The 21,501-nt window shown below is 47.8% G+C and overlaps 1 long non-coding RNA gene across 1 annotated transcript; it reads left to right on the top strand.

The window, feature by feature from the left end:
• The first annotated feature begins 556 nt into the window (after nt 1–556).
• Nucleotides 557–1,923, top strand: LOC142409797 (uncharacterized). Its single transcript, XR_012775775.1, has 3 exons — nt 557–854; nt 974–1,302; nt 1,716–1,923. It is a non-coding gene; the product is annotated as an uncharacterized LOC142409797 (long non-coding RNA).
• The last annotated feature ends 19,578 nt before the right edge of the window (nt 1,924–21,501 follow it).

The following is a 21,501-nucleotide window of genomic DNA, read 5'->3' as shown; positions in this document are numbered from 1 at the left end:
TTGTTTTGTTTTACAGCCTGATTCACATTTGTTCCCCTGTAACAAACTCGCAAAGAAAAAGCACCAGTTCATTGGTGTTACTCATCTGTATAATTAAACAGTAAGTGCCTGATCTGTCAAATAGATACAGGCTCATTCAGGTTTTGCTTGCAATGTGTTTGCTCAGCAGAAGGGTGGAGCCCCTCAGAATTGGCACAGCTCCATTAAAAGCAGCTCTGTTAAAGCCATGAATGGAGGTCTAGATAGTTACCCAGACTGCTCTTACAATGGGCAAGAGTGCCGATTTCAGACAACAAGATGCTTGCTTAGGGTTTTGGGTTGTGTTAGCATCCCAGAGCTTGCCAGGTTGAGTGGGCTGAGCATTCAAACCACTTCAGAAAAAAAAGAACCAAGTGTGGCCCCCATCTCCAAACCCTCTCTCTTTCCCAGGGTACTGGAGAGCATGTGAGGATGACCTCTTCCCTTCTTAAACCGTAACTTGACAGTTTCAAAGTGGGGACATCTTGTACCAGCTCTTTACCATCTATATCCTTTGTACTTGGATTGTGCACGGGGAGTGCAGGGCACTGGTCACAGCACATGGCACTGCTATTTGATTTTCTGGTCTATAATTGACTTGCATTTCCTAGTTGCCATGTGCTCTTTGCTCTTTACAGGGAAACGACACAGTGGAGCCATGTGGGCACAGCTCTGTCCCATATCACCCTGTCTGTGAAACAACCCCGTGGGAGACTGCATTGTCCTGCTCTGACCACGTCTTTGTGGCTTCATTTGGATCCCAAGGAGATGCAGCTATGAGGCTCTAACCCTTGCTAGCCTGGCTCATAGGGGCTGATTTATTAATGTTGGACAAGGTTTGCCTGTCTATGTTGCATTCCTTTAGGTGGTCTGCAAGGCTCAGTCTCTGCATCCCCAACTGAGGCTGAAATCCCTTTTAAGCAAGGCCTGTAACTCTTATTCTGCCTCTTCTTAGGTCATTTGGGTGCCAATGAATTCACGACAACCATGCAAGACCATATAAGCTCCTTATACCAACCAGAGCAGTGCTCCTTTACACTGCTTGGTCCAACCATTGCTGTCTGTGTCTACCTTTTCTGCACTTCATCCTGTTGCTGGATTTCACCAGACCAAGTCCCCTGAAGGGACACAAATCAGGCTACAGTGAAGAATGTTTGCACTGGTAGAAGACAAAGCTTTCAGTGGAGGATGCTTCATACGAGCATTTCAAGGGAGGCTTATGGAACAGGCAATGTGTATCAGATGCAAGGGATGTGCCTTTTGCGGACAACAAGAGCAGGAGCTGTGAGTACTGCGTTTGTCATTTTGCATTTATCCAGAAATACTAAATGAATATGCACTGAATATGCAGGCCTTTGGAAAATAAGGTTTCCCTCCTAGAATATGAGGACAGGCATATTCCAGGTTTTTCCAAAGAGTCCTCACTTCTTGCAGCTCAAGCTTCAGACTTTTTTATGTTTAGGCATTGACAGTGCAAATGCCCTCAAGACGGGTGAGGAAGAAGACTGTAGATCTGTGTCGGCTTTTGCTCTGGGACTTGTGTGAGGGGGTCTTGTGGCCAGCCTTCGCTCTGAGTCAGCCTGGTGACAGCATGCCACCTTCCTGTTGCATGGTTCTGGTTCCTCGGGTTTGGATTTTTTTACATTTTTTCTTTTGAGAATCATGTATCTAGTTCTGTGTTCTTTTATGGTTTTTAGAGAAGTGATACCTTCAGATTGAACGCTCTTCCTGTGCAGGCGATACTGGGGGCAATGGGTAGTGACTTGAAATAGGTATGAATCAGATCTGCTCTGCACTCCTGTGAACTTAGAAAGAGGAAGTAAAGCTATCTGAGATGGATCGGTCCTCCCTACGTTACCCACACACACCCTCCAAACTTCTGGCACCTCGGCATATGCTGCTTACCATGGGTACTGCGGGTGAGTCAGGCAAAGAAACACAGTGCTCTCCCCCATTTAGGTGCATGTACCCTTAGTGCAACAAATATATGTGCTTCAGTAAGGAGGTATTTCACATGTGTGTATTTCTTTACGTTTCTATCATTGCTACCAGAACTTGATTGGCAGCAACAAGGCATGTGCTCAGCTTTTAGATTAGATTCCTAATACAATATTGGCTCGGGTGCCCAGCTTGGGAACACTAAGCTTTCTGTTGCTTGGGGAGATATTTTTCTACTCAGAAATGTGGATTAGTTGTGTGAATAAACTGTATTTTGCTGAAGGGAGAAAAGGAAGAAGTCTGGTAGCTCACTCTGGTCTTGCTAATGGCTCTCTTTGTAGACTTCCCTGTTTCTTTGCTTCTTTGGCACCCCAAACCTCCCAGAGCTGCTTTAGGTGAGGGTGACAGCTCACCATGAGTGCTTGGGCAATTAATTCACATTCTCCTCTCTTTCTGCAGTAATAACATTTCCCCAGCTTTCTGCCATGTCTCCTCTTTGAAGAGAAATACCTCCTAAATGTATGGAGATTGAAGAAGTTTCAGGTCTTTAATCTCCTTTCTTTCTTCCAGATGCCCACAGAGCGTCCTGCCTATTTGTGTCTTTTTTTGCCAGGAACTTAGGTTTCATCCAACCATCAGTGTCTGCAGCTTCAATTAGGGTTTAAGAAGCTCTAAGGGTAAGCAAAGAACAGTGCTGGGATAAGGTCAGTGACCTTGAGGCTTTCCCCAGGGAAGCAAGAAACCCGTTGAGAGGCAAGGCAAGACTTCACTGGCATTACACTGCAAGGTCAACCTGGTGCTCCTTTTCTTGTCGATTTTCTCTTAATCATCTAGGCCACTCCGTGGTCAACTTGTGAACCTGGGAGCTTAATTTAGGCTGAAATTCCCTCTCCTCCTGCAGTCTCTTTGTGCCTCTTCAAGCAGCAGCAAAGTCAGGAGGTGACTTGTGAACCGGCTAATCTGCACAAGTTTTCACAGGCGTGGGAAAACCCATGTTCATGACCAGAGGTTACTTCACTGCTTAGTTCCACATCTTGTCCCTAAACCATGTGAGACAGGAAATTTTGTGTTTTGCAGGGGCAAAGCAATATTTCCTCCACCTTAGCCTTGTTGTTGGAGAGAGAGAAATTCCTTTCTGGCGTGTTTCTGAAAGCCAGACTAACTCCCCAGATATTCAGCCTGAAATGTGTACATGGTGGATAAAACTTCAGCCCAAACAACAGACATTTGAAAAGTTATGGGGAAGAAAACCAAGGTAAGCATAGAGTAACCTTCCTTGAACCAGTCCTACCAAGCTGATCAGTCCATAGCAAAGTGTTGCTCAATGTTCTTCTCTCTGGTGTTCTTGTGGGTAGGCACCACTCCGCTTACGTGATTAGATAGCCTATATCTGCAAATCCTACTAAGCACACATTGAACCAGCAGGTATCTTAAGAGGAGGAGGTTTATCTCAGTTCTCAGGCAATCTCTTTCTTTGGGTTCTTATCTCCTTTGATTTAAGATCTAACAGCAGGAAAATAAGCCACCAGAGTTGTCACATTTAAACATAAGTATCACTTCTCTGCTGTGATTCTTGAGTAAAGGAAACCTGAAAAGATGGCTGTGTCCCTAAGAAAAAAATTCCTTAAAAACTAAAACTAAGGGAGTAGAAATTAGGATATTCATAAAATATACCATCTCTCTGATGATCTCAGTATTTCTGTTGCTTGCAAAGTTTACTAAAGTTGACTCATTTCCCATTGAAATCTCCAAAAAGATTTCTGTTGACCTGAGGGGAATTTGATCCAGGCCCCACAAACAAAATCAAGCAAAATAGTCCACGAGTCAGGTTGTCACACACAGTATTTTGTGTCTCACCCTCTGAGAGGCATCTAAGGCTGCACGTACTCTGACTGTTTCATTGCTCCAGGGTCTTGGGCTTCTTGTCCACACTTGCCCCTTCTCACAGCTCATTCTGTGCTATGCACTGGCATATTCTTCATGTGGAAGCAGAGCATGTTGGTAAAGGGAGGGAAGGGCTGGCACATGCCCACGTCCAGCTCTGATAGCAAACTGGGAAGTGGCTGCAATCTGGGAGCTCCCAGATACCTCAGCTTAGATTTATCAGAAAAGTACATATACAAGTCAGTTTAGGGACTGCACTATTGCTTCTGCCTTGGAAGTAAGCCGATGCAGCCATGCTGATTTGTACACCTTAAAAACCAGAGAAAGCAAACAGAGAACTCAACCAGAAACCCGCCTTGCAGTAGCTCTGGAAAGGGGCAGGTTATTACACTTGGTACTGCCAGAACAGGAGAAGATCTTAACTTGGAGCTGTGACAGATTCACCATCCCTTGGGCTCCTTAAACCATGGGAAGAACGCTTTGGGGAAGACCTGCTACAGCTCAGACAGCCGTGACAGATATTTGGAGGTGATGTTATCTGTAACAGTCCAGAAGTTTATACAAATAACTGAGTCGTCTTCTCTGAAGGAACTTCACCCAGGTGTGCTGTTGTTCAGACTATTCCCAAAGTGCACTTTGCAGGCACATCTGAGCAAGAGGGCTTTTTGGTGACCACATCCTTCCCTGTGACCTGCTCGTGCCTCAACCAAGACCCAAGCCTGGCTGTGTCACAGCCTCCAGGACCCCCCCGTCCCAAGGAGCTAATACAAAGGGGACAGAGACTGTCAGGGGAACATGGCAGGGGGATACCCTGCCAGAAGCAGCAGAGCACTGCCCTGCTTTTGTGTCTCCACTCGCCATGTCCTCCCAGGTGGATGTACCTCTTGGCTTCTCCAGCAGAGAAGCAGCGTTTCAAAGCAGGGAGCTGGACTGCAGCAGCACGATGGCCAGATCATGCTGGCAATAAGATGTGAGGAAGAGGTTCACTTTGCTTCCTTGGCTGCACGCTGTGAGTGCTAGGCTGTTGTAAATACCCAAACCTCCTCCGTGGCCACTCTCAGGCAGCTGTGCCCACAGGCTGGGAAGACGGGTGCTCTGCCTGGTTGGGCAGACAAGCCAACGGCTCTGCTGCTGAGCCTGCGCTGGCAGAGCCGAGTGAAATGCCGAGTTGCTCAATCCTGGCAAGCCTGGGCACTGAGGCTGAGCACCGGTGCCTTAGAAGTGCCAAAGAAGAAAGTCTGGGTGTTTCTGTGGTCAGGTAATAGCTGAATGAAGACTTTCTTGAGCCGAGACCTTGGCTTTGCACCAAAATTTAGCTTAAATCCTTTGTTGCATCGATTCCTCGTTCTTGGTCATAGTTCAGCTCCCTGTCCTTGCCACATGTTAATATTTTCACGCTTCTTAGAAGTGCATTATTTTTTCTTCATTATTTATCTAGTCTGACTAATTGCCTGGGCATTATTTCTGTTCCTTGTTTGGGACCTCCCCCTTGTCCTCTCCTATTACAGTGTGATGACAGCATGAATACTGCTGGCGTGAATGTTTCTGTGAATACAAATTCTCAGCAGCTTTTGCAACGCTTCGTGTGTGCCAACATCCAGGGAAAGTGTAAAGCTGAGGTAGCAAATGCTGCCACACAATCCTCCTTTGAATGAAATCTCATGAAGAAGCTTGTGGGAGATGTCTGTATCTGCCTCTAGTTTATCCAAACATCTGCTAGGAGAACAGGACTCTCCAAAAGCAGACATGATTATTAATGAAACTCAAGATTTGTATGTGTTAGCTGAATTTCACATCTCCCTGCAAGTAGTGGGGAAAAATATTTAGGCCTGATAATACGTAACAAGTAGCGGATCCAGATGTTTTTAAGAAGATGAATGCATAGCCACAGGTTGTAAATCAATCCTCTTTTTTTGACAAAGCATTTTAAAAAAGGGTACAAACTATTTCAGTAGTTTAGGACTACTGGTCCTAAGATGCTGTCTGAAATTCCAGTTCATCTGTGCTCCAGCAAGGCTTTTGCTTAGAGGATGCAAGAAGCAGCATCCAATGTTTGTTTTTTCTCTGACCTACTGCTGAGTAATTGAATCATCCCAAGCACCAAGCTAATGTTTTTCCTCCCTGGGAGAACATAATGTTATCAGGAAAAGGAGAAGAGGAAAAAAAATAAAAAAGGCAGCTGCAGGTGTTTACTCCTGTTGTGGTTTAACCCCAGCCGGCAACTGAGCACCACGCAGCCGCTCGCTCGCCCTCCCTTCCCCGGTGGGATGGGGGAGAGAATCTGAAGAGCAAACTAAGAAAACTTGTGGGTTGAGGTAAGAACAGTTTAATAATTGAAATAAAATATAATAATAATAATAATAAATTGTAATGAAAAGAACAATGAGAGAGAGAGAGAGAAACAAAATCCAGGGAAAAAAAAACAAGTGATGCAACCGCTCACCACCTGCTGACCGATGCCCAGCCCGTCCCCAAGCAGCGATTGCTGCCCCCCGGCCAAGTCCCCCCAGTTTCTATACTGAGCGTGACACCATATGGTATGGAATAGCCCTTTGGGCAGTTGGGGTCAGCTGTCCTGGCTGTGTCCCCTCCCAGCTTCTCGTGCACCTCCTCACTGGTCAAGTATGGGAAGCTGAAAAGTCCTTGACTTAGTATAAGCACTTCTTAGCAACAAGTAAAACATCAGTGTGTTATCAACATTATTCTCATACTAAATCCAAACCACAGCACTACACCAGCTACAAGGAAGAAAATTAACTCTCTCCCAGCTGAAACCAGGACAACTCCAAATGCCATACAGTGTGTATCTGAGACCAGGAGAGAGCATTTTTGTAGCTGAAGAAAATATTCAAAAAAAGCCAAATGAGCAGGATGCTGGGTGGTGCTGAGCCCCTGCCGACAGTGGGGTCTGGGAGAGTACAGCAGACCTGGCTGATGGCATGTAAAAGCAGGTAGGCAAAGACAAAAATGTAGGACCTGACTTCTGGTGTATTTTTCAACACTCCCAGGGTAGATACCTGAATTATAGATGCTCAGAGCTACCAGAGCACCAGCTCAACAGACTGGCTATTTCCATATAGCAAACAAGATGCTGAGAGAGGACCTGCTGGGCTCATTTTGACTCTTAGTGAGTACCCAAACGAACATCCATCTTCCAATGGTGTGGGTGGACTAACCACTTTGGGCCAGGACCTGTTGTTGGTAAGTTTTTAATTCGCTGTCCTGTGGGCAGGCAGAGAAATTGAGCAGAGACTCCCGCTCCACTGTTCTGGACAGAGGCTGGCAAACTCATCACAGCTATTGCTGCTATTACCTAGTAGATGCTAAGGTATCAAAAAGTATTTCTTTGTCATTCTGTGTTTTGGCCTGCCTGCCCTCAGAACGATATGGGCACTTAGCGAAAGGAAATAATTTTTTCCTAGTCGTGTTGTCACATAGGAGGAGTAACTTTGGGGAGAAGGATGGAGAGGAAACTACCAAACCATGTTGGCCTGCATTAGCAAGAGCAGAGGCAGCATGGTCCCCGTTGTGCATGAGATTCAGAGGTGTTACTGTTGCACGCAGAGACTTTAATTGTCCAGAAGACCACGCAGTGCAGAGAGACAACACTAACAGACCGGAAGCCTGGCGACTTCCAGTTCGCAGATAGGGCACGTCTGTGGCTTTTGGATCCTATCACAAGCACATTCTCCCTTGGAGAATACAGAAGGAAGAGGAAAGAAATGAAATTATTTAAATAAAGCAAGTGTTTCCTGCATGTCTGCTGTTTGCTGCTTCCATGGACAAGGTGCTGGGGCTGCCTGAAAACTTCCAGCAAATCATTTTTTATTTTGCAAAGGGAAACTGGTTTTTGCACAAAATAGGTGTATTTGGAATGTCTGGTTTCTGTAAAAAGATGCAATTTGGCGTTTTTTGGTTGATGAAATGTGTCCATGGGGTTTTATTGAAGTGCTGCTTTTAGTTTTCCTTTTTATTTTTTAGCTCTACAAAAGCTTCTTTTTCCAGAAGAAAAATAAATTTTATCTGTATTCAACGTGCTCTCCAGAGCACTAAAACAGGCAGATCAATGGCTGCATTTCACCCATCGTCTGTATCTCTGTTATCAGTGGTCACATCAGCGGTGACTGGAATGTGTCCCTGTTCAAAGCCCCATCCAGGAGGAGCCACCCCAGCGGGTGCTGGCTGCCAGCGCTGCCATGCACTGGGAGGTCCCATGTCACCCAGCTCCTCCACCCCCAGCAGTGTTCGGAGGTGATCCAGGTGGGCATGCGTTTGCCCTGCTCTGCTGTACCTGCTTCGCAAAGGGAGGATGTCAGCTCTCAGATGTGTCATTCTTGCCTCGTTCGTGAGCAGTCAGCTCAGCTAAAAATATGAGAGTGTCATCTCAGAAGTTGTATTGCTGTGGCCACCTGTGATTTCAGCTCAGCTGCAGCATCCCAAGAAAGCAGACTGCTCTGCGTTTCCAATCATATTAGAGCACCAGCACAGAGTGCATATGGTAGCTGCGATGGGGGGGGAGATTGCTGTCTCCATTACGTGGGTGTGGAGCAAAAGCAACTCAGCTGAGGCTGGTGCAATTATACACGCACAGCTTGGATCAGGATCCAACCCTTGACATTAAAGAGCCCTCGGTGATTTTTTTTCCCCAAAACCCAAGATTTATTTTAGAATAATGAGATCAGTGATCTAAATAAAGAGCTTTAATGGAAAAACATTTCAAAGGTGCAATTTCCTGCTACCAGTTTTGCCCTGCAGATACAGTTCAGGAGCATCTCTGCTTTATCGGGGCCCAGCTGTAATTTCTTTGCTGGGTTGACAACCTGCCAGCATTCCTGGCAGGGACACGGGGACTTCCCAGCTCTTCAGACCTCTTGTGTACTGTGATTTGATGATACAGTACATCCAGTTTTAGGGTTCCCAGTACGAGAACAAAAATACCAGAATCCTATGCCACAAAGTGCTGATGTTGCATAAACTCCCTCTGCCCGTCCAAGCGTGCGCTGAAGGCACTGCTGGTGCGGCACCGCACGGACACGCTTTATGCCACATCGGCTGTCGCCTGCCTTCCTGCAGCTGGAAAAACACCAGCCCAGACCCTGACCTGTGCTTTCTGGCTAGCTGGGGAGATCAGATGCCTCTGCCTGATGCAGCTCCGATTTACGCTGCTGGGTGCTGGGTGCAGCCCGGCTGCCTGGGGAGCTGCGGCCAGAGCTGCAAACCGGGCCTCGGCCGGGACTTGCCTGAAAAGAGGCAGCGCAGCTCCACTCTGTGGGGAAGGAGAGAAAGCAGCCGGGGAGCTGGCACGGGGAGGGCCCCGCTCACCGGCACCCGGCCTCTGCTGGGATGCGGAGGGGGAGCCACCGGCTCCCCCCACCCCCAGGTCTCCCCTTGTCCCTTCTGCAGTTGGGGGCTGGGAGCCTCACCCTTCCTCAGGCTGCTTTGGAGATCTCCCCTGCGATGCGCTGCAGCTCCCTCCGCTTAACATTTTTTTACGCTTACAGGCTTGGAAAACAACAGCAGGTGACTTGGGGAGGAGATTGGACGTGAGACCGACAAAGCCCCATGGAGGACTTTGCTTTCCTTCTTTGAAGGTGTGTTTCTGCTCGCAGGGGATGTCTGCAGCAAAATTCCCCGTGCCTCCATGGGGAGCGGCCCTAAGCAGGGGTTAATCTTCAGCTGCTTCACCGGCTGCTGCCAAAACCACCTCTTTGAGGTGATGGGCCCAGCCCTTACGAGGGGATACCTCCATGCCCACGTGGCGCAGAGAAATCTCTAGCACCGGGCTGCTTGGGCTCGCTCTCCACTGATTAAAGCTCCCTAGGGTGCTGATAAGGTCCTGAGCACCCCTGGTCCTGAGCATCGCTGGCCCTGGCAGAGGGTCAGCTGAATGCAGAGTGAGCCCTTTTCTTGGGGACTAACTGCTGGTGGCAAGGCCAGTCCATGGTGCAGCAAGAAAGGCTAGTGATGAAACCAGGCTGCCTCCGCCGGGGCTGCCAGCTCTCCGTTATGGGGATGCGAGGGCTGCGTACTGCCAAAAGACCTGCCTGATGCAATATTCCTGGTGAGCTGGGGAGCGTGGCGAAGGCGCACTTGTTCTGGGATCTGTCAGGCTTGGCTCCAGTAGGGATAGGTCGCAAGGCTGATCTGAACAAGTCACTGCTCCGTGTGCCCCCTTGAGTAGCAAGTGCTGAGGGTGTTTTGGGGCATCTGGCAATGGTTAGTCTTGTATGCAGCTGATTTCTCCTTGAGTAGTTTTGCCCTGGGTTGACCTTCTCCCACGCTGCCCTCGGAAGGTCACCAAGTGAATAGTGCAGCAATGTACAGTTTCAGCTTGGTATTATCGAACGGGTCCAATTGCTTCCCTTTTATTTTGGCTGACAAAGCCAGTTGTACCCTTTAACTGTCACAGCTTCCAGCAAGCTTTCTGCTCATCTCCACCCCTAAATGTCATCAGCAGTGACATGGATCCCTGAGAGTCTTGTTAGTGTGTCTTGCTGGCGGCATCTCTACTTTTGATCCCAAATGACAGTCTCAGCCATCTGTACTTCGATCCTGGTGCTCAAAACAAGGCAAGGAAGCTGCTTTCCTTGCCTAGTAGCTCATACCAATCTCCATCATTGGCATCAAACACTGGGGATATTTTTTTCCTGTTGCCAAGTCAGGTAACATTTCTTTAGTGGTAGGCACTTGGATGGAGGTGTGTTCAGTGCACTGTTTAGCTTGCTTGGGTCTGTTCAAATGTGCAGCTTGTTTTGCTGCCTTGATAACTGCGCCATGGCTAGAGACTCTGCCTTGAGCCACCGTTTGCTATTTGTTGTATTGCTCTCATTATATTTTCTCTTAGCACGCCGTGTAGTCAGAGAGGTACCGGCTGATGGCTCATGTGCTTTAAGGCTGGAGTCTTTTAGCAGCTTGGATGTAAGGAGATTGGGGATGTTGTCTGCTCTGGTTGCATTTTTTTATTCTGCTCATGTTTTTACCATATGAATATTTCATCCCAGGTTTGGCCTCACTTGGATTACAAGATTACACAATTTTATCGAAGCTGTGCCTTCTGTATCAATACCAATAGCAGCCCTGTTGCTTCTTCCTCCCTGCTCAGACTTGTCATGTCCCAAACCTGGGACCCAGTCATTCAGCTTCCGCTCGGTGCCATGTGGCAGCAGTCTCCCAGGCAGCTATACAGCATATCGGGACACCTCTCCAGGCCCCTCACCCATGGTGACATATCCAGTTGTCTCACGTGCTGCCAAAGAAAGTACTTGAGGGCCTGAACATCTTGTGTGTAATTTAGAATCTCCTCAGGGGTGTTTGGATCCTGCCAAGCTTTAATTTTGCTTTGTTTAATTGCAGGTTTGGTTTCTTTTTGCATGATGCTGAGAAATGCCTGGGAACCCAACCTGTTTACCGTCGTTCCCTTTGCCTGTTTACCTTCTGCTTTCTTCTTAATCTTTATCACTTCAAATCAGTAGTACTTTTTTCCTTTCCTTTCTTGAAGCTTTGATGTACTTATTTCTCTTGCAGTAATTACTGTTGATGGCCTTGTGTGGCATTTGCTGATATACCCTGCCCTTCACCGTTTGGAAGTAAAGCACTAGCAGTGCATTTTTTTTCACCAGATTTTCCTCCTCTGCTTTGTCCTTTGTCCTCCTCTGCATTTCCTTGTAAATAGCTTCTGGCGCTGTTTTTCCATGTGTTTCTGGGCTTTTCCAGGCCTGCTTAGCGAACCAGCTCTGTGTCTTCATCACGCAGGCTGCCTTTGGAGGGGTTCTCGCCAACTACCTCTGTGCACGTGTCCAGCTCTTGGGAGGCAAATGGAGTTTCTTTGAGCATTTCTGAGCACTGCCCTAGCGTCTTGGTATTGTCTGCTGCCTGTAAAGGACAGGCTCTTTCTCCTCTGCTGTGAGCCTACAGACCCTACAACTTTCTCTGGAAGAAGTGCCTGAAGTTGTCCTGGCTGTGGATTATGCCCCTGCCTTACCCGAGAGGTCCCAGGAGCACATTTGCACAGTGCTGTTGTGCAGGTGCCAGCTGTGTGTGTGCAGCGGAGGAGCTGCAGCACGTCCCTCTGCACGTAGCCGTGCACAGCTGCCAGCTGCTCCCCCTTCTCCTAGATGTGACTGCAAGCAGGGACTTTGGTCTCTGGTCTCAGGAGAGAGCAGAGCTGGCTGGCGAGAGGCACGAAGCTCTTCACAGCACCAGGACGCTGTTGGGATCAGGCACTGTAGTGCTGGAAAGTGTCTGTGAACACGATGGTGGTTGTGGTGCTCCTGAGATGTACAGATCAGAGCTACGGGTGAGCTAGACCCAAACGCCACCGGTAACTCTTGGACATGATGGGATGTGCTGTTATGTTGTGGGCAGAATAGTGAATGGGACCTGGGCTCAGCTCTGCTACCACCTTGCTGAGTGCCCTTAGTCTTGTCACTGGCTCTCTAGACCAGCATTTCTCTGTCTATTACATGGGGATTTTGTGGCTTTATGGTATATTTTAAGTTCAGCAGAGTGACAGTTGTACAAGAGATAAGCCTCATTCTTGTATCAACATGTTTTCTTTAGCAGGGCTATCCCTAAGGTAACTGCTGATCCAGATGCTCTTGGAATCAACGGGGGGTTTGTGCATCTGTTCCTTGCTGACATGGCGTCACGTCCAAATCGTGTGATTTATGATGTTAGTGCTCTCTCAACACCTTTCTAATTTTTTAATAAAGATACTTTTGTGAAGTATTCCTCTTTGAGCCCAGCCTTATTAATGTGTTTAAGGTACAAACAGAGCAATTGGTGGAGCAACAGCTGTTTAACAGACCGGCGTGGCTGAGAAAGAAGACCTGCCTCCTCTGCAGCTACCCCCAGGTGGGGGAGTTGGGAAGGCAGAACAGCAGATTAGTAACCTCTCTGCTGATGTCTTCTTACTACATCAACGGTATATTGGCAAGGAAATTGCAGGCTTCCCACTTTGACATAGTTATGGTGATAAATTAGGTATACAGAAGAGATAATGATGAAATTAAGTGGAGTTATGAATATATATTAGATCTCTTTCCCAAGGTCAACCCTGGATGACACACCAAAGACATTATAATAACAGGTAAGTGTCAGTCAGTGATGGGCGGCATGTTGCTGAAGCCTGGATGCTAATGTTTGTTAAAGGTGTACAAAGAGAAGGAAGAAGAGAGGAGCTTTCAAGTTCATGGTATCTCCCTCTGCTCTTGGTGGAGCCCTGTTTTTTAATAGGCAATTTTCCTGCTGCCACCCTGATGATTAACTAACCCGAGCACCCCTCACGCTAATGTGCTTCGTTCAGAAGCCGTGCAGGTGCAGGACTCGAGAGCTGAGCTCTGGGCGCTGGGTGCCACAGAGACACGTCCTGTGGGGACGTCCAGTGTCCCAAAGGATGGAGACTTGGGCTTTTCAGATGCTACTCAGCAATTCAGGAGGCAATTCAGTTCACTTGGCCCCATCCCAGTCTCCCCTGTATAACCCGGGGCAAGTCATTTGGGTTGACATTTCAACAGCGACTGGTGATTTTTTATTCTTTTTTTTTAAGCACCTTCATGTTTGATTGTTTAGCTTGGGGCAACTAAACTGGATTCAAGCCAAAGCTGCCAGCCTCACCTCTGCAAGTAGGGCTCTCTCAAGTAGCATATCCCAAATACAGGACTCAGAATTGCCAGTTGCTTCTGAAAAGCCTCTCCTTACATCCTCTGTCCCCAGGTCCCTGTGGTGCACGCAGAGATAACAGTGCTTCCTTTGCCTCCAGGAATGCTGAGGGCATGGACACAGTAAAAGCAGAAGGGCACTCTCAGACTCAAGGGGATCAAAAAAGTGTTTTAAATGGATTTTTTTTTAATTTATTTTTTAGATTTGATTCCATTTCCAAAGTCTTTGTAATTACTACCATACTGAAGTCATACAGTTCTGCAGACTGTTCTGCAGTCATACAGTTCTGCAGACTTTGTCATACAGTTCTGCAGACTTTGCCCCAGTAGCGGCTGCTACGTCATTCCGCAGGAGCTGCACACCCTGCAGGGAAACGCTTTGTGAAGCGGTTCTTGAGAGACGTCCCTGTGCTTTCTAAGTGATACGAGAAGTTTTATTCACATTTCACCAAGTGACCTTGCCCAGAGCTGCCACTCTGAAGTAAAGTCTCTACAACTCTGCAAGTTGTGCGTATGCAGCACATTTTTGTCGCTACTATTTTTCAGGTGAGGACGTCCTTTTCTAAGGTAAGGGTATTAAACTGAGCAGTTTTCATTCCACTTTTGCTTGCAGTTTGTAGAACAAAAGGAAATGAGCTGGATTTGCTTTTAATTGGTGAGCAAGTGCGTCTGGCTTCTACCCCCACGGCAAAGAGAGGGGATGTATTCTCCCAGGGGGGTGCCTGGGCTGTCCCAGACTGAACCAGCTCTGCAGGAGCTGGGAGCTGCTGCTTCTCAGGAAGGAAACGTATTACAAGCCAGTGTCAGCGTGTGTCAGGGCGCCGAGGTCCAGCCATGGAGGTGAGGACGGGCCTGCCTGCATGCCCTTGCAGATGAGTTCTGCTTCTCCGGGCTGAGGCCGAGCTGGCTCGACACTGTGGGCAAGCGCGAGTGGGTCACGCAGCCACCCAGCAAAGCCGGTGGGACGGGACATCGCAGGGCCGTATGCCGGCCCGGACACTGACCCCTACTTCTCTCCTTCTCACCCTCCCGAGTACTTTCTGGCAGACGCATGGGGGGGGTTTATTCCCCTTATTTCCAGCCCGTGGAAAGGCGCTGGGAAGCCCCTCCCCGGTGGGGATGCGGCTCTCCCCGTCCCCTCCGGTGCCTGAGGCTGCGTGTGCTGAAAACCTCCCGCCTGGCAAACCCGCCCGTGCAGTAGTAGCCGGCTTGTGACAGCAGAGGGAGATGGAAGCCCGGCCAGGGGCCGGGCACGGCGGGGCCGGGGCTCGGTGCCCAGCGCTCCCCGGGGCCGGCGTGCGGAGCTCCGGCTGCGGGAGCTGCTGCTGCCCGGGGCAGGGCCGGCTTAGTGTCCCGCCGGGGCTCTCCCGACTCATTCCGGGTGGTTTTTCGGTCTTTCCTGGGGTGCCCAGCTCTCCCAACAGCACAGCACAGCACAGTTTTGGGACTCGTCTCGGGTTGTGTGAGCCCGCGTCTGGGCGCTGGCTCTGCACAGGCACGGTGCAAACCTGCTGGCTTCTCTCTCCACGGCCCACACCGAGGTGGGGGTGGTCTCCAGCACTAAACACAGGCATCAAAGTATTCACCTGTTAGGGCAGCACATGTTGCCCTAATAGTAATTTCTGTCTCCTAGCAAGCACAGGTGATGAGACAGAGAAATAATTTGCCTGGTCAAATCTAACGCACAAGCCATTAGCTGCATGAAGTGGGGAGGTGTATGAAGACGTACCTAATTTTTCAGGCATGGACTGCCTTCAGGTTATCTCTAGTGCCAAGCATCATCTACCTGGTAATTTTATCAGGTAGGGAAATATAATGTTTGCAATGTTATATACAGTATTGAAATTCCTAGCCCAGTGGGAGCCAAATTCTGAGGCAGAACAGATTGCCAGCCTGCAGATGCCAGGAGGCAGCACCCACCACAGGAAAAAAAAAAAAAAAAAAAGAGAGAGAGAGAGAGAAAAGAGAACAGAAAAAAGGAAAAAGAAAAAAGAAAAGAGAAGTAGGAGCACGAAGCCAGTAGCTGCTGATTAAGGATCGCAGCACAGCCAGCAAAACTGAGAAAGCACAGCCTTGTAGGGCTGCCTTTGGACTCGAGAAGGGAAGAGGTGCCTGGGTGCTCTCTGCACACTTTCCCATGCCCTAGAAAGAGTTTTATAGCCCCCCCAAAGCTCCAGCTAGCAGGTACATGCTGCTGCAGACTGATGCATTCACATCCCTTGTCTTAGGGGCATGCTGCTCGCGTGAGGTGGAGTGAAGCTAGAACTGTTGTCAGCCCACATGAAATCCCAGATGAATGTGGGCTTTCTTCCATAATGGGGGATATTACTTTAAATGGCTCAATAACGCTACAGCTTTGATATCTCCTCCTCCGTAATATAGAAACTCTTTTACAGACCTAGATGGAATTTCTTTGACATCTCCTTGAATTGCATTGTTTTAAGGTACTTTTGCATTTTTATTGGCAACCCAGTTGTAATAGAGGGCATCCATATAGCATCAATGCTGCTTTCTAGGAGATGCCTGGCAGCTGTGAAATATAAACCAATAAGGTCTTGGACTATAGCTTAATCTTAACAGCAGAATTCAGGTAGTGTGAAGCAGAAATTGTGCTACTAACAAGTGTTCCCAGCCATCACTGCCTTGAAGAAATGGGATGGAAAAAGCAGAAAATAGAGCTGTGTCTGGATCCACACAGCTCCTGAATACAGTAGCACAGAGAGAGGAGCTGGCTGGGCCGGGCAGCAGCCTCGTGATTGAAATAAACAGTTCTGCGCTCCTCGTGTGCTGTAACGCTAACGCTGCTCTGGTGACCCTCCCAAGCCAGGAGACATCAATCCTCTTCAACTACAGAGACAAAAGGCAAGTGGTCGCATGGATAGTGCGGACAGTCTGCTGATATTTTTAGGGACTCCTCTCCTTCTAGGTTAAGAAAGAAGTGAGGGCTGTCAGTGCCTTGGAGACTGCTGTGGGTGTAAGCCAGCACCTTGATTTATTTCCATTCCCTTAGGAGCAGAGATACAGGTAAGGCATCATTTTAGCTGCTGGGGTTTTGAACTCTGCAGGCTTTTTGAATTACTGACTGTGGGTTTTAATATCCATTTCAGAAGATGTGCAAAATCTACCCTAAAAGCTTGCCAATACTATCTCTTAATGCCCCCCATCTCTCCTGTCTAATGTCCTACCCTGTGGAGCTGTGCGATTATTAGGCAGTTTACACAGCGTAGTTTGAACTGGCAGAATTTCTGTTTCTTAACAATTTATAGCCCCCAATTATTGGGGTCTTAAGGTCACTCAAGCCTATGTTCATAAGGTAGCTCTTTGGAGAGCGGGAGGTGATTGCTGAGAAATTACTGCATTTAGCTCAGAAATTTACCTCAGAAAGAGCAGCAGAGAGATTCTTAGAGGCCAGACCTTGGAGTGGGACAGCTGGAGAAATTGCAGATGTATGTAGCCTCTTTGCTTCCTGTGATCTTAAAAGGGCTGAGATGTGTTCGGTCCCCTTCTCTGGCTGCAAAGGTCTGGCTCTGGTGCAGCTCAGACCCTAAGGTTTGCTCACATCCCAGCCCCGTAGAGCCAGGCTGCAGCAGTCCCTGATCCCCAGCCCAACCAGGGAGGAGGCAACGCACGCACACGTGCAAACGCAACCCCCGGTACAGACGGGGCTCGCCTCCAGCCTTGTGATGCAGAGAGCGGAGCCTCTACAGGCGCCACGGACAGCATGCACATAAATGTGAACACTACGAATGGCCTGATCCCATTCTTATTCGCCCGCAAATCAGCTCAAAGGCCACCAGCAGATCTCCTGGCCTCTCCAGGATCCAGCCCCCAGACCTGTGTTCTTTCAGGTATCTGGCCCCAGATCTCTTCTCCAAGTCTTTTTGTGCTGCATGGCTATTAAGCAGGCATCCCCGCCGTCCAGATGTACATGCCACAGCGCTGTTCCTCTCCTCCTCTGCTCCTCATGTGGTCCTGGAGCTGTGAGATGAGCCCAACAGTGTCACTGGGGCACCTGTATATCCCTTGCACTACTATTTGTTTAACTGTTTACTTAGTCCCTGCAGTAATTAACTGTGTACCATTTGTTGTTCCCTTTCAGTTGATATTTACCCTGTGGGAATCAGGGGCCCCTGAGAGCTATCACCCATCAGAGCGTTATGGGGACCCAGGGAAGAGGAATCACGTGTGACTTGGGCTTTGGGAATGGCCCAGGCAAGGGGGGAAAAAACCAGCCCCAACCCCCTACTTTTAAATACTGAGCCAGGGAGATTGGAGATGGTCTATAAAGGTGCTTTTTAGCTGGTGCTCCTCTCTCTCTCTCCAGTGTTCATGGGATCTATGCACGTACGTACCTCCCATCAGCCATCCCGGTTGCAGGAAAAGGGAGCCAGGCAAAGCGTATCAGGAGCTGTTTGCCAAAACATGTCTAGCCAGAGGTGGTAGGGTGATGGAGAGGTAGTTCCCAGGGCCCCTCAACCAGCAGCAATCCTTCCTTGTGCGTGGTTGCCGAGGCTGGGCTGCAAGAACATGTGTGGCACTCGGGATGGTGCGCGTAACCGGGCCACCAGTGTGGCCAAGGCGAGGGTGTGCTCTCGCCAGCCTGAATTTCCCAGTCAGGTGTTTCTGGATGAGAAGCCCTGGGAATTTTTGATGGCGTGCTAAAAATTAATAGCCAAATAACGGCCCTAAAGGTGCTCCTTTGACATTTTCATTGCTCATAATTCAGAAGCTTGCTGCAGCCTCAGTCCTTGGTTTTTCCTCTAACCCATATGTTGGAGCAGGTGAAGCACCCGCTGACCTTGGTGAGAGTTCGGATGCAGGGACTCCTTCACTGGCCAAAAGCATGATATAAAAAGTGGCCTTTCTGCTCAGGTGCTGCATATTGCTCTCAACTTCTACCGTTACATACCTAAAGAAACACCAGTTCTCACAGACTGATGGATTTGAGTGCGTCAGCATCGCTAAACACTCTGTTTAGAATTTTTAAACATTTAATTTGTAGTGATGGAGACTAAATTGAGAATTAAAACCATGCACATCAGTCCCAAGGGAGTTCCTCCCTTCCCTCCCACTCCATCTGGAATGAAGAGGAGTTGGAATTATACATGAATTAATGAATAAGTAATAGAGAGTCACACAAATAAATTTCAGATGCAAGGATTTTTTTTTTAAATCATCCACAAGTTAATATTTATTTATGTAACTTGCAGAATTCCAGCCAATGGCTGCATAAATATTAATTACTAATTAAAGTTTAATAGCAAAGCAAAACCCTTCCATTTTCTAAATGTATGTATTAAAGCCTTCATTATTTGTTTGGAGAACTGGGTTTGTTTGGGACTTTGGTCAAGCAGTGACAAGAATACAATTTTAGTGCAGGAGACACCTTAGGTTAATCTTGCTTTTTGCTTTGATTGCAATTGCTCAAAGAGAGGATGAATTAATTTACTTTTTTTTCCTCCCACGAGGAGATGCTAACAAATTTTAAAAGAGCCCTCGGCAAAACCGGGGCATCGCTGTACTCCCAGTTGTGCATCCCGGCTATGTTTTTGACTGATTTCCAATACAAAGAGCAGGAGGATGGATTCTCAGCTAGTCAGCACAGCTCTGCTGGCTGCAGTAGCTGGACTCATTTAGACCAGCTGATCCTCTGGCCTGTGCTGGTAGTTTAGTGTTTATGTGCCTTTTGGCAGCCTGAGGGCTCATCTGCAATTGCCAGTTTTGCAGGCTACCGTGACTCCTTTTATATTAACGTCTTGGGTCTGTAAGCCCATAATGTCCCTGTTTATCACTTTTTGGTGCGTGTTGCTAAACCCACCTGGGAAAGAGGTTTACAGAGATGAGCATTCCTCCTCCGCAAAGAGAGGGAGGGTGAAAAGCTGGTGACTCCCCGCAGAGCCGTGGCTCAGCTCCGAGTCTTCCCTGCGGCATCTCGCACCGCTTTTCTGGCTGCTCCGGTTGCTGCCCTTTTCGCTGTGTGTCATCTCACTGCTCTGGGGCATTTGCAAGGGTTTCCCAATGCCATGGTTAAACCTTGTGATCCAGGCTGGCTGCTGCTCTCCTGGTTCCCAAGTGGCTCTTGCTGGAGCCTTGCCGTGACTTGGGGCCCCTGGGCTGCAGCTTCCTCGGGCTCAGGAGAGGGAAGCAGGCGAAGAAGCTCTTACCATCAGGAACCTGCGACTAAAGGACATGGCCAGTGGTACAGCTGGGAAACGGGTAATTTTGCTGAGCTGTGGCTTCAGCAGCACTCGAGCTCGGGTGGAGTATCATGAGGTGAAATTGCCAAGTGGTGCAGCAAACGTCTAAGGGGTAAATAGACCTAAGATGCTCTAAGATCTGAATGCACCTTTGGGTAGAATGTGGTTTATAGGTATCTATGAGTTTTCAAAGGGGAAAAAAAAAAGATTGTAGCCAAAAAGAGAGCTCTGGCATTCTGTGTAATCTCATGCAAAGAGTTGGTGGTACCGCCTGTGGTGCATCCCTGCTCTGGGGGAGTCAGGGAGGTCCACTTGCACTGTGGTTTGGGTTTGGATTTGTGCTTTGCAGCTTTCTTCTTTTAAGCCAGTAATTACAGACTAAAGATGGTGAGACCAACCCTGAGTAAAGCACATGAGGCCATTTCATCTTTGCGGGGAGTCAGGGTCTGCCTCCTGGTATGGTCCCGCTGTGATCCCCCGACACCATGGTCTGTTGTAACTACGGTCTTGGAAGTCAATGAGGTGAGTCCCAGTGCTCACCGGGATGTGCCTGTGTGAGCTTTGGAAGGCTCAGGGCTTTAATAAGGATGGGGAGCAGATAAAACGTTTATTGAAGTACTCTTATCTTGGGCCTCATTTGATTACAGGGACACTACTGGTTAAAGAATTTAATAAGCAATTTTCTTACCCATTTTGAGATTGATGGAGCATACAAAGACATGAGTTGATGAAAACAAGCCAGGCTTCACCCAAAATTCAGAGATTAGTAATCTGTAAGGTCTGAAAAGAGAAGTACATGACTTAGGGTTTTATGCAATAGCCCCAGATATCTCCCCAATGAACTCCCCTGGATGATGTGTGCTCTTTGTTTCAATAACAGTGGATGGCCTCTGAGTGTGTCCGTTTTAACTAGAAGGAAGAAACAGAGAGAAAATAAATTAAGATGGTTACAAGCACAATAAAATGAAGTGCACAAATTTGAATGTAAAACATTGAAAATGTACCAGAAGTAATAAAGACAAACCAGTGATAGGACTCCGAGCAGGAGCCCTGGCTAATTCTGTACTGCAAAGATATAAAAGAAAATCAATATTAAAAAAAATGGGACGTTTAGCACAGAACCTTGTTAAATGGCGTATGCGACAATTTAGAAGAAATAACTTGGAAGTTAGAAGTGCAGCATAGAAACATCTGAATAATTGACATTTAAAGAATTAACATAAAATTATTCCAAGATAGTGAGGAAAGTAGTCAAGCACTCTCCTAACGCCCATGCAAAACCAGGCAGCTTTAACAGTGCACCCTCAACCTTGAATGCATCTTCTTAACAATTAGCACTGTGTTCCAGCTCTCTATAGGCAATATAAGCACTCAGTAATGTGTGGACCAGCCTGTTTAGATTCAATTTTTTTCTCTTGTCCTTGGCCTCACTGTTAGGTGATGAAATGGCAGGCCAACATGGGGCTTGCTCTAGCTCTGCTCCTCCTGATATCATGGGCAAAACTCTGGATGGACACAGAATTAAATCAGCATCTCCTGAGGAAGCCATCGCTCCTTTGGAGAATGGCTTTCTCTGTCAGTGGTTAGCATAAATAAAATAGAAGATGCTATGGTATTGCCATGCATCCTTCATTGATCCAAATCTTTATTTCAGTACGGTGCTCTCCTTTTAATGTGATGTCACAGATCTTAATTAAACAAATATTATTTAAGTAAAGACAAATTTAAAGTCTGTCTTCAATTTCTTTTCAGTTAATTCTTCCCTTCGCATCTACAGCAGGCAAAAATCAGGAAACAATGCCAAT

Source organism: Mycteria americana, chromosome 5 (assembly GCF_035582795.1).
Source record: "Mycteria americana isolate JAX WOST 10 ecotype Jacksonville Zoo and Gardens chromosome 5, USCA_MyAme_1.0, whole genome shotgun sequence".
In the NCBI taxonomy this organism is placed as follows: Eukaryota; Metazoa; Chordata; class Aves; order Ciconiiformes; family Ciconiidae; genus Mycteria; species Mycteria americana.
The sequence above is the reverse complement of the archived record's forward strand: the minus strand, read 5'-3'. Positions and strand labels throughout refer to the sequence as shown.